This window comes from Typopeltis vanoorti, chromosome 18 (genome assembly GCF_054136105.1).
Source record: "Typopeltis vanoorti isolate ZY-2024b chromosome 18, IOZ_Tvanoo_1.0, whole genome shotgun sequence".
Classification (NCBI taxonomy): Eukaryota; Metazoa; Arthropoda; class Arachnida; order Uropygi; family Thelyphonidae; genus Typopeltis; species Typopeltis vanoorti.
The window spans coordinates 33457501-33470996 of record NC_143566.1 but is presented as its reverse complement, the minus strand read 5'-3'; the positions used below and the strand labels follow the sequence as shown (position 1 = coordinate 33470996).

The following is a 13496-nucleotide window of genomic DNA, read 5'->3' as shown; positions in this document are numbered from 1 at the left end:
ACAGCAACTCTCTCTAATGATTATTTATCGAAACTATTCCCTTAAAAATTATTCACCAATCTTATGTTACAGTTTTTGTTTCTGGAAAGTTGCGATAACCTGTTTATCTGAAAAAGAATATTATTACGAAATCATACTTTCAGACAAGGAAGACGTCTCGCCTTCTTCCTCTTCTTGACCACCCAGTGCCTCTGTGGAGCTCTGACAGCAGTATCTCCAAATATAATCTGCTTCACTGTACTACGTTTTCTCGTTGGAATCACAGTACCCGCGACTGTTGCATCGCCTGCTGCACTAGGTGGGTAAATAAATCGGCTATTTGTTAACCCTACCGAATGCATGTGGTGTAAAGATTTTTAAATTTTGATTTATTCATTCGCATTTGTATAAACATGATTGATGTCATTTAAACTTCACATGTGGAGGGATTAGTGGTGACGGAAATTAGTTTTAGGTTTATAAGGGAAATTTATTAATTTGCCAACAAGTGCTATCTTAATACCTGTTGACTTCAGAAACTTAATTTCCATAAGCCAAGGAAAAAATAATGTTACAAATCATATTCTAATTCTCTTTTTGGACCAGTTTGTTGGTGCGAGTAGGTATTTTCTCTCTGTAGAAATTCATTTAAAATCTATTTCAGAAAATCAATCACAGAATATTGACAATTACATGTTCACATTATTTTTATGAGATAACGATAGATGTCGCCTTCACAGAAAATACGCTCGCTCAATGGCTATGGTGAAAATATGGCTTCTTGTAGGACTACTTATTCAAAAATAAACAAAAATCTGCTGATTCCATTGGAAAGAATCTAATCTGAATTCAGTCTTTTATAATGAAAAAAGCGTTTACAAAAATAGAATGAACGGAGTTAAAGGATGAGTTGTTTTCTAACAGTTGTTTAATGTAAAAATGTTACTAAAATTTCATATATTTCGTAGCAAGAGTACCTGAATTTTAGGTGCTGCTGAAATTTTATTTGCTAGTTGATATAAGACTGTTCTTCTCTTTCATGATATCCACGAAATCGATAGTAAATTACAAAAACAACTCATATAATTTTTCAATAATTAAGAATGAATATACGAGTAACAACGACACTCATAACTTTAAAGTAGTAAAGATATAAAGAACACAGCTGCTTTATGTTTACTACAATCTTAATAATTGTGTGAACTGTTTATCATACAAGCAACTCACAGAAGCAGCTGCTAGTGATCTCTAGCGTTTGTGATCGCTTGTATGTGGGATTTAATTTTTTTAAATGGATATTTTGTTTTAATATGATCCTAATGAAAAGATCATTAGTTTTTCGCACTCAGTTGCAATCTTGTGATAATGATGTTGAATTATATCCGATTTCGACGGGAACTATTTCCTTCGGTTTCACCGCCTATCGATTTTGTATTCACTTCATTATTTGTGTCATAATGTATAATATGATATTTACTAAGTATAAATTATTATTATTAAAGCTAATATTTCATTTTGTATCAGCTAATATTATTGCAAAAAAAAAACAAGTAAATAATTGCAGACAACCGTAAAAAAGTATTTCATAATAAAGTAGCATTCTTGTATAGTAATAACATCCACTGCTCACAGTATTAAGAGGATAAAGTTATCTTTTACATATAGGAAACTCCAAGAAGGGAGAGAAAATCATATGCCCTTGGTATTTCTTCAGTGGTGGTTAAGAGCATATTTATAATCTTAATTTGCTCGCTTACTGCCATAAAATGGCACATTAGTTGGATAAAAGGAATGGCTACACCAAGACACTGGTACATTTTATTTCGAAGGCTTGCGATCGGATACCACATGGAATCCTATTACATAATAAGATCATATGCAGACGACAAAGTTTTGATGTAGTGTAATGTGAGAAAGCATATAATTATGCACTTTTTGATAAAAGACTAAACTATAACATGGATGGTACTGAACCACAAGAAATTGAGGATATAAATTCGGTGGTGATTGATAGAGTTAAAATTCAGGTGACATATTGTCAAGTGAAGGGAAAAAAGCACAAAGAGTCATTTCAATGTTAAGAAACATACTAACATGCAAGAATCAGGAAGTTACTCTTTATAAGGCTTTGATACATATAACCACATTTGGACTATTATGCACAGATTTGGTAGAGTAGGTTTCTTGTTTCTTGGTGATGTATAAGTAGTGGAGGGGATTGAGCAGTAAGTGACCGAAGAAACCAACAGTATATTACTGTTGTTTTCATATCTTTTAATTAATGCTATATCAGGCACGCACGCACGCACGCACACTTCTGTAATTGTTACCTTTCATCAGAACAACAAATATGCTCATATATATCTGAGAATATGTAACATGTATTCCAAATCTGAGGAGCTTGGTACCTGAATGAATTCCACTTTTCTATATCACACCTTCAGAATTTTTTATTTATTCTATTATACGTATGTGTTAAAATAATTAATATTTTATTCTTGCAAATATTTCTACCAGAAACTAACTAGTCATCAATGCAATGCAACATCATGAATAACCAAGTGAAGCTACAAAAAGGAATGTTAATAGAGCTTAGCGACTTGTCGGATGTCACCTAGTGGGGTGTTACAATAAAAGACTACAATTAAGGCTCAAATTTAAAATGTGATTTGAAATAAAATTAAATGTAATTAAATAATGAAATGACACAGCATTATATTAAATTTAATTAAAATATTAATAAATAAAATGGGTAGATGGATAGATGCTTGTCATTTATAAGGATGAGACTCCGAAATTTTGGCAATAGAGAGAGAGACATTTTGATTTATATTTGGGCAGTGTAGAAGTGCTTCAGCACTCCCTTCAAACCACTGAAAATTAAACCTGCACTGATGAAAAAGGCGAGTGTTGTACCACAGGATGCCGTGGTCAGTGTCTACTCCATGAAGAACAAGGCCAGATTTTTCATTTCGTTGTTAAGATTGGTGTTTTTGTAGTCATTTTTCAACAGACCCCTGTTTATCCAAGATCCGAGTGGAGGTACTCGTACTGAACTTGATAAACACCAACAGGGGGAAGCTGTTTATCTTTCATGAATGATAACCAAGAGGAGATGGTTGTTAAGGTAAAGTGGGAACTAAATTATATGTTTTCAGGATCTTAGCAATCTTTTAGATGCCGGCAATATATGGGATAGGGACTTACAGAGTGGTTTGGACTTGTAAGAGTCGAAGATTCATTTAAATTCCCTTGAGGTGAAACCATGCTATGGTAAGATGCATTGAATGGTGCTCAATTCTTGTTGGAGAGCTTCGAAATTGCAGCAGTTAACACGTGCTCTGTTGAGCAACGATTTGAATGTGTCTATTTTTTAGATGGATAGGCCTGTTTGGCCAAGTGGTTAGCGTATCCGTTCTCCAGCCAAAAGGCTGCGGATTCGAATCCAGCCGTGGGCATGGATGTTTGTGATTGTCTGTGGAAATACTAGTATTGGTGGTGGTGGACAGTAAATGGCGTTGGTGTAGATGAGGCGGATGGTGGATGACGGTTGGATGAGGTTGAATGGTGGAGACGCTGATTTGTAGAGTAGGTGCCCTCCCTCGATGAGTCTTTGGACTCCCTGGAGGTGTCAAATAAGAATAATAAGAATAGTGCTGAATCTTACTCTGTATAGCAACCTACGAAAATAGGTTTACGGTGAATAGAAGTAGGAAGTATTTCAGATGGGATACGGGAAAAGAAGGCTAACTGTTCACTATTTTCTTTTCCCATAGATATTGAGCACATCGACTGGAAAAGGCCTAATTCCTATTCTCGTCGTTACGAGAGAATTCTTCATATGGGTTTGTTTATTTGAAGGTGAGTTAGCCGAACGCATATCGAAGTAGGTTTTTCTTCTACCGGAAATAAGGATTTTCCATCTGGCGCGTACAGCAAATCGGCATTCAGAATCCACGCAATATACAGATAAAAAGTACTTTTGGTGGTGAATAATATGACACTCTCCAAGGAGGTGTCATATAACAATATAACACCTCCTTGGAGGGGTCATATAATAATAATAAAGAATATAATTTCTACTGATCTCAGACATTCGCATTGTATGTTTACAAAATATTTACGGACAAGCAACCGGTATATTTTTCATTCTCTTCTTAATCCCATAACATACGAGTGCGAATGATTTTTCAAGTGACTGTCCATGCGCAATGCTAATTGAAGTGCGCCTGCGTGGAATTGTAATTATTTTATAGTAGATGCGTATTTCCTATACAGTACAGGAATTAGTCGGTCCAGCTTATCGAAGAAAAGTTCTGATATTGAATTACCTCTACCGTAGTCTGGGGGCCGTTTTATTAACAGGAGCAGTCTTCCTTCTGCGCGACTGGTCGCACATAGCCTTAGTATCGACATTGCCTTTTCTCGCCTTCTACCTTTACTGGTGGTAAGTACACTCCTCTCTTTATTCATTTTATTTTGTTTTACTTTTGAGACATTTTATAGAAACTTGCCTTATTAGCGGTATGCAAACAGTGGCGCCATCTTGTGGATTTCAGTAGGCGTATGAAGTAACTACTTGAGGGATGGGAACTTTTGCGGACATTTCTTCATTTGTAAATATGACAATTATACTAAAATTTGGAAAAACTAATAGACCACTTCTAAAGTACTATTCACCATTTGTATAAATTCAGAACAATTATAACTGCATTTAAAAAAAAATAAAACACGTGTCAAAGTAGAACCAAAACTGCTAAGGAACATCGCTATGCTCCGTCCTCAAATATAAAGATTGTTGACTAATCAATGGGGAAACTTAAATATTCAATATTTTTAAATATTTTTCAAAGCTCTCACAAGTCTACAAGGTTAGTCCGTTTCGTCATTGTTAGGAGAATTATAGTTCCTGCTACATTCTTTATAAAGACGAAGATTAAGTAAGTTACTTACACCAAGATCTAAGAAACCTATTTGGACTCGCTTAGTGGCTCAAGCAAGAGAACAAACAGTGGCATTACGCTAATAGCAAGAGTCACATCCCCATTCCGTCAGATATTACCAAAAAGTACTGGGGCAATTCTACATGACATCACCGAGTATAAGGCAAGATAACGTAAGATAGAGGTCGACAAATGTTTTCTCTGCAGAGGAAGCGAAAAAAGCATCTACTACTTCTGATGCCGTATAATTTTACGGATGCGCAGTTTTTATTTGGATTGGTCGATTTGTGCGGAGCATGCACGAATGCACTTCGCTGATGTGCGGTAAGAGGGATCATGCTTTAAGATTTGGATGACTTGAAATATATTCCGCAATGGTTGGTTGTCTGCTCACATCAAACGAAGTCTTAGAGGGGGGGGAGATTTTTATGCATGTTGTGACAAGACTTCACTTTTATTTACGAGTGGAAATGAAATATTTTTTATAGTTTACGTAATTCTACAGTGTGGATACATCATGTGTATACTGATAGGAAAATGAAGAGCTTGATTATGTTTCTGAGTTGTGATTTAAAAAAAAAACATCATGTTTTGGAGTAAGATATTAGAAGCCATCACACGTCGTTGGGTTTCTAATTATCGAAAAAAAAAGGTTTAAGTATTCTTATTAAAAAGTATAAAAAAGAGTACCTTAAACTAAAAACTGAACCTATATATGCTATATAATATTCACAGCCGAAATATATGTTTCCATTCGAGAGAATAACTGTCATTCATTCTTCCCCCTTTTCATTATCATGTTATGGAGTCATGGATAAAGCATTGAATTTAATAGCACAATAAAACATTCATGTATTTCGCATTTCCAACTATTTAGAGTAATCGAACTGCTTTCTGTTCAAAACGTACAGACTTTAAAATCTGTAAGGTTAACCTGTCGAGTCGCGAAGATCATATATGCAAAATCCTCATTAACGAGAAATGTGGGAAGGGGTGTTGCAATGAACAAATTTTTCTGTAGAATAAATGATAATGCTGGATTTTCTGAATGGTGTGTATTATTAAGTGTTACAGTCAGGTCAGAAATGCTACTTAATTTTCGCTTTCGTTTGTTGACTCAAGGAATGCAACATTTATTTATTACTTTGGAATAAAGGAGCAACGTAATATAATCGATTAAAATGTCTGTTGTTTCCATAATAATATAACTGTTACATGCTGATACTCACTTGGGGAAGACAGCTTGCTTTCATTGCTATGGATGAGTAATGACAAAAGGAAGGCCATATAAGCAAAGTGGACTCCTCGTTCTTGCTACCAGTGTTATAAACTTAATTTAGTTTTATGTTTCGGTGAAAAAAAGGTTATGACTATTGGAATATCCAAGATTCGGGGAGAACCAAAATATTCATACATTATTACTTCTGTTTTCTTTATGTAAATTCCCATCATATCAGGTTGTAAAGCTATAGTGCAATTCTGCCATTGAGTGTGCAATAAGAACTGTATAGCCCTGGAATTCTAGAGCCCAAATATGGAATTCAATGCACATTAGGCTACCGATAAGTAGGGTTGATAATCGTTAATTATGAATCTCGATATTACTGTTCTGACCGATGATTGCTTTTACAATGTGAACAGAAAGACATCGCCTTCGGACAAAGAAATTTATGTGAAGTCGTCATGCAGGTCATTTGGTCTTAATGCCAGAAATGAAAAAAGTGTTTTTTTTTTTTTTCGAAACAAAATCCTACCTTAATATTACTGAGAGAAAAATGGGAATTTTTTATTGCTGTGACGTTTTAGTGGAATGAAGTTCATGAACCGAATGATTTGTTCAGGTTGTTTCTGGACTCTTTCCAAACTTAAAAAAAAAAAAAAAAAAAAAAAAAAAATTGTTTTCCATAGTGGAGAAACTTTCCATATGTTTCGCAAAGTAGGCTTGGGAAATAAGTTAACGTTGGTAGAAATATAATTAGAAACAGTAATATTTATTGGGATGTAAAAGTAATTGCATTAATTCTGAATATTAAAGGATTTGCCAAATGTTATTTACAGTACAGCAGCACTAAGATCGAATATTATTCCCAGAGAATATTTTATTACCTTTCATACTAAAATAGGACTCAGAACTAAAGCAATGTGTCCTGATCAGCATCAAACGATGTGGTACGAGGCAACACTACCAGACAAACTAAAAGAGCGAATATTGTTTCTTCGGAGAGAGGGAGAGGGAGAGAGAGACGGCCTCTGTGTGTATTTTTAACATTTTCAATATATTGTCAGTATAGTAAATGTCAATATTTTCTGAAATGAATATAAAAAACGGATGATTGGTAATTAATAAATAAATGGTAATTAAATGGCTGCTCAGCATCATTAAGCATGAGCTGCAAAACAAGAGCTCTGTTTGGAGAATTTAAAGAGAAATATGTTCAGCAAGCACATCAACAGCAAAAAGCACAGTCCAGAATGGCGACTAGTGTGTTGTGATGAAATTACAATTTTTAATATGTATGCCTCACAATATATAAGCCACCTATGAGAGCCCAGTGGCTGTATCCTTCACTATACAGTGCATCATCTAATAGTAACTACTCTAAATGATTGCAGATTAGCTCTATTTTATGCAGGTACATTGTATATTGAAAAAGATAATATCTTGATTCAGTTGTTTTTTTTAAGGCAAGTTCAAAATCCGGTAACCTAATCGAATCATTTGTGAACATGCAAGATATAATGTTTAATGATTGTTAAAATATTCAGATGGTTCATAACTCACTTGATAAATCAATTATCCTCATTTAGGACAAAATGAAAATACCACTGCATCTCAGAAAAACATCATGAACAACTTGACTTGACTTGTTCCATTTTTCTGTTTTCATAAAATCTATTTTCAAGTTTCCAGATCACTGATTTCTTCATATTCAGCAGCCTTCTCTGAAGATGTTTTCTTGTTCCATTTTTTCGAATAATTAAAATTTATTGGACAGTCTTATAAGTTCCCATTTCAGCAGTTATGTTCTTTATCCATAACATAGTTTCTTACTTATGCCATAATCCTTTGTTTCATATCCAAAAATCCATAAAATCATCGACTATTAAGACTGATGAACTCTTAGTATCACTAATGCGGGGACTCTAATTTTAAATAACGCATTTAAATATACTCATTTAAAAAAACTGGACTTCACCAGTTAGTACATAATATTTCTTGCAATTTGGAATTTGTTGCATAGACGCAATAATACTTAAATACGTTCGGCATTTTCGTGTAAGCTTTGATTAAGAGATCTTAAGGTGTTGTGAAGTCTTCCACTATTACTTATTGGAAAATCCGATCACGAGAAGCATTAAATCATGTTTTATTCCCAGTTTTTGTTAGGATTTCCTGATGACATTTCAATATAATTTATATTCAATAAGTATGGAGTAATCCTGTTTTAGAATAAAGCACAGGATTTTATTGCTCTCATCTTAAGGTACCTATACTACTATGTAGACCCAGACGAATATATCCATAAAGTTGACTGTACATCCGTGTAGAGTGGAATAGTACGTGGATAAAACTAATATTCTCTAAAAGACGTGATTTCACATGATCCTTCTTGAGAAAAAAATTACGTAACCCCGATTAAGCTGTAGGGGTAATTATCGACTGATGAGTCGTGTCAACTCATCCAAAATATCTGAAGTTAGTAAGGGAACCACTGCAGTCTCTTATGTAGAATATCAGCCATGTTTCAATGTTATTAGGTGCCGACAAAGCTGTCTAATACGCATCTTGACTGATATATTTACAAAACCTTGGAAATGTCGGACATGAAGTTCAGATTTGCACCACATTACCCTTTTCGATCGCGTGGCCCACTGCTAATGTATTTTCCCTCGTATGCTTTCCCAAAATCATGTAAGAGAATACTGCCAGTATTATATAGTTCGTTGCCAAGGTGCCATAGAAGAATCTCTTCCATAATACATCACAAATGAACCATATTATACTGAAAATACTATTATTGAGATGTGTTTCGGAAACAACTTGACAAAAACACATGCTGACTACTATAAAATATTATGTTTTCAAGTTCCCAGATCATTTGGTTTACTGCTTAGTTTACTCTGTAATAAATATTCTCATTCTCACCATAAGAGAATCAACTCGTATATATGGGATGAATACTCTTAAAGTCAGATCAGGGCAGCCATCCAACAGGAGTGCGTTAGATTGTCTCATTAAAAATAATACGACAAATAATGACTAAAACAAAAGACGTGAGATTATGCTTACAAAATGTGTTGCAAAGGATACGGTAGATATTATCTTTTAGATTGGACACTGAAAGCGGTGTGACGATAAAGAAACAATCCAAAATTTATTTTAATATTTATTTTATAACAAAATTTATTATGTGCTATAAAGAAAAGGGAGGAAGAAACTAATTTGATCGTTCATTTTTCAAACTTTTTTAAAAATAAGATGTTTCAATTTCTCAATGAGATTATATATTTTATAAATAGGAACTCAGAATTTCAGCAGTTAGAATTTGAGCACTACACTGCGTTATCTCGTAGTCCGAAAATTAAAATATCAGTAAAATTCGTGGGTGGTCTGAAAAGTTCTCGGCCTAAAAATGAAAAACGAATTTATAATTTCAAAATTATTTTTCTTTTTCAACATAATCTCCCTTAAGACTAATACATTTATTTCAGCCTGTACAGTGCCATTATCCCGTCCCTGTAGTGGTTCTCAGTAATAACTGCAAAATACCCCTCTACATTTGCAATCACCTCTTGATTCGAAGAAAAACGCTGACCAGCGAGGAAGCAAGTCAGAGGGAGCAAAATCTGGGGAATAGGGTGGATGTTCCAACAATTCATAGCGCAGATCCCTTAATTTTCCCATTGCCAAAACAACTTGTTGCCAGGTGCATTGTCCTGATTAAAGATGATTTTTTCTTCTACAAACTGGGTCTTTTCTCACGAATTTTTTCGTCTGGTCTGGTTAAAAGATCGGAATAATATTCCTTTCAAGGTATTTAATAAAAAAAATGCCGTTAGCATCCCAAAACATCGATGTCATGAAATTGTCTTCTTTGGCGCTGAACGAACGGCTTCTGTCCACTGCTTTGACTGCTGTTTGGATTCTGGTATGAATCCTTGTCTCATCCATAGTAATAAATCGACGCACAAAATCAGTTTTATTCTTGTTAAAAACACGCTCCAAGCACTGTTCAGAGATTTTCATGCGAGTACGTTTTTGATCTGCTGTGAGCAAGCGCGGCACCTTTCTTGCAGAAAGCTTTTTTATTTGCAATTCTTCATGCAAAATATATCCTACACGTCCTTTTGAAATGCCAGCAATTTCACGCACTTTGACTCGCCGGTCATACAATACCATATCCAATACCACTTGATCAATGATTTATGGTGTTGTTACACTTTTTGGATGTCCTTCACGTGGATTTTCTTCAAGGCTGGTATGGCTACGTTTAAACTCGGCAGCCCATTTCGTAATTGTCAAACACGAAGGAGAAGCGTGCCCATAAGCCCTTCTGAACTGCGAATGAATTTCTTTTGGCCTTAAACCTTCTTTTACAAAGAAATTTACGAATATTATAAACCGCACGATACTCAAGGGATACAGACAACACTTTGGCTTCCGACAGCTATATAAAAAAAAAAAAACTACTTTATAGAATGACTTGAAATTTCACATCGATGCTTATGACAGATATACTAACTTTGAAAAAAAAATCTTGCCGATAGTGTTGCCATTTATGGTTGAGGCCGAGAACTTTTCAGACCATCTCATGTGTTCGATAGCAATAGCAAGAAACGATAATTTCGAAAGGAAATTGTACCGAAAATTTGGAAGGGAATTTAATTCTCACTTCAATTACACAATAATGCAACTGGAAATATATAAAAAGTTCTATGGTAATTCAAAAGTTTTTGAGGTGAATGCCGATTGTGTTCTGGCTCCGGAGCTGAATGATATGGCTGCACGCTGCTATCTTTAAATCTACTTCGTAAAACTTCTACTGCCTGATGTACTTTCTTTGCCATTTTAGTATAAATGGCAAAGCAAATACATCAGGCGTGCATCATTATTTCAGCTAATTCCTGTCTTTAATCTGTAGCAAATCCTGCCTACATTTCTTCCTATCTGGATGATGTCAGCTAAACAGTCTCATCTCATCTCAGTCCAGCTGAGATAATTTTTGAATTAAAGTTATCTACGTAATATATTTTTTCTAGTGGAGTGACTGGAGGAATTGGATACTACATTTCGGCGGGATTTAAAGGGAAGTCTTGGAAAGGAGATAAAATTTAAATTTTTCTTACCAACGAATGAAGTGCATTGGAGCTGTGAGCATATTATGTACATATATAATTATCCCCAAAATCAGGCTAATCACAAAAACAACTCATTACCAATTCTAAAATGATATTTTATTTTAAGATGATTAAAATGTAAACTGCACATAGCGCCATCTACAGGAATGGGAAGGAATTTTAAAATATTTTTAAATGAAATTGCTTTTTTGATTATTAAGTTCATAGCATGTTTAGATGTTGTTGCCACAAGCAATAATCCAACAGTCAGTCAGGGTTTTTCCAGAGTCTCCAAAATGGCTACTGGCAAGAAGGCATTTTGAAGAAACTGTTCGACTTCTTCGATCAATTGCTCAGATGAACGGGAAACACTTAACTCCTGATTACATCATCAGCACAAAGGTAACTATAAAATAAATTTTTATATAAATTTTTGAAATTGCACGACTTCTTAATTTAATCAGTTTTACAAATCATGCCTCACCCTGCATTATCAATAGTAGCAGGATGATTATATAGTGCATTTTGTTATAAACAATACCAGTGCATTTGTAGGCTATTCTTAGGAGGCAACGAATTTTGTCTCACAATAGGTTTTTCAGAGTCCATCACCACGTTACACACAAGTTTAATACGCGTAAAAATATTATGTATAATAAATGGTTCAAGCTAATCCTGTTCACAAGAAAAATCAGTTTATATGCTGTGCTGTCCTAATATTCAAATATGCAAAACGCACATTTTGAGTCGGAATTACCCTTTCTAAAAGAGGAGAAAGTAGTTAAGTTATGACATTTCCCTGGTGTTTGACTGTGTAGTCTATGAATCTAATTAAGTATCGATGAACATGAGTTTGACAGGTAATTAACGATACTAGAACAAACAGACTTGTCATTAATAAAAAAAAAATCTAACACCAGTAGGGGTGCTACAAACAATGAAAACTTAACAAAATGTCAATAAATACTAGCAAGATTCCAGACAGTATCTTAGACCAGTGCTTTCCAAATTTATGAATGTAAAGGTCCCTTTGGAAAAAATTAAAATATTTCACTTCTCCATCGAATTTTTTCATACGACATTTTTCGACTCTTACTGTTCGCCGCTGAAGACGATGCGGTCTGTTCTAAAATATGAGATACGGTCGTTTGTGAGTCTGTTTCTGCCTATTATTCGCTGGATTGTTTATCAGCCACTTATCCATCTCAGGGTTAAATTTTTAACGTAGAATAGATAAAATAATAGCACCACGTACTGATACCGGTACACCACAAACTAACAAGATAAAATTAGTGAATAAGAGAATTCCTAGAGTTTATAGTTCTGATTCGTGTGATCTGTGTTATCAGCGCAGCTACCCTGCACCTCAAACGTGTTTCTTACCTGCGCATCGCCCGCACCTGTGCACACTAGCAGTGAAACGTTAATTTAAAGCGAAAAACTTGGCCGTTTTAAATAAGCGCACGCTTTTGCAAAAGAAGCTTTCTTTGTGCTTCTTATCAAACCTTTGAAATGAAATTTATATGAATAAGCATATATTTACTAATATTCATTAAGCACCGAAATACGCAGTAAGCAAAATTTGTGAACCAACACCACTGTGTGATTTTTTTCCATTAATATATAAAAAAATAACAAAAAAGAACTAATAAATAATGAAAATTAAATATGTTTCTTTTAAGATAAAAAAATACCTACTTAGTCTTAAAACATTTTGAATTTGGTTTCATTATTTCACGGTCCTCAAGGGGGCCGCTGCCCACAGTTGTGGAAGCGCTGTATTAGACCACCTGAAATCTTCGAATGATTGAGAGACATTAGCAACGTGTTTTGTTCACTTGGAGTAACAGTAGAACTACATCTGATACCTGTGCTCTACGCATTCTCGACTATGGAAAATATTTTAGAAGTGCATCATATTTATGACTTTTCACTGTACAGCAGCTCGCCTTCATGCACATCCGACACGAGAAGCTAAAATATATGAAGATATATCTATCTTCAAAACCAGAGTAGATAAATATTTGTATGCTTGTTGAGAATAGATATACATAATTTTATGAGATCAGAACATGCTTTCCATCTCCTATAAACAAAAATCTTTCCTTTTTCTGATTATATATATTACTAAATTATAGGTTGAAGAGCTAGTACCTTAAACGTCTTTAAACATGCTATCATTTCTTTTGAGTTTAATGTTTTATTCGATATATTTAATTTACAAAATCTTGAACA

The 13496-nt window shown here is 34.4% G+C and overlaps 1 protein-coding gene across 3 annotated transcripts in view; it reads left to right on the top strand.

Moving 5' to 3' along the window:
• Positions 1–265: 265 nt before the first annotated feature.
• Positions 266–13496, top strand: part of LOC150096585 (beta-alanine transporter-like) — a 17952-nt gene continuing 4721 nt past the window's right edge. The window contains exons 1-3 of one of the 3 annotated variants that reach the window (XM_090408589.1): positions 266–298; positions 4258–4426; positions 11548–11663. The gene's annotated coding sequence lies outside the window, so the exon portion shown is untranslated. Of the gene's footprint in view, positions 299–4257; positions 4427–11528; positions 11664–13496 lie in introns of those variants that run through there. The other 2 variants (XM_090408588.1, XM_090408591.1) reach the window with 2 other exon arrangements.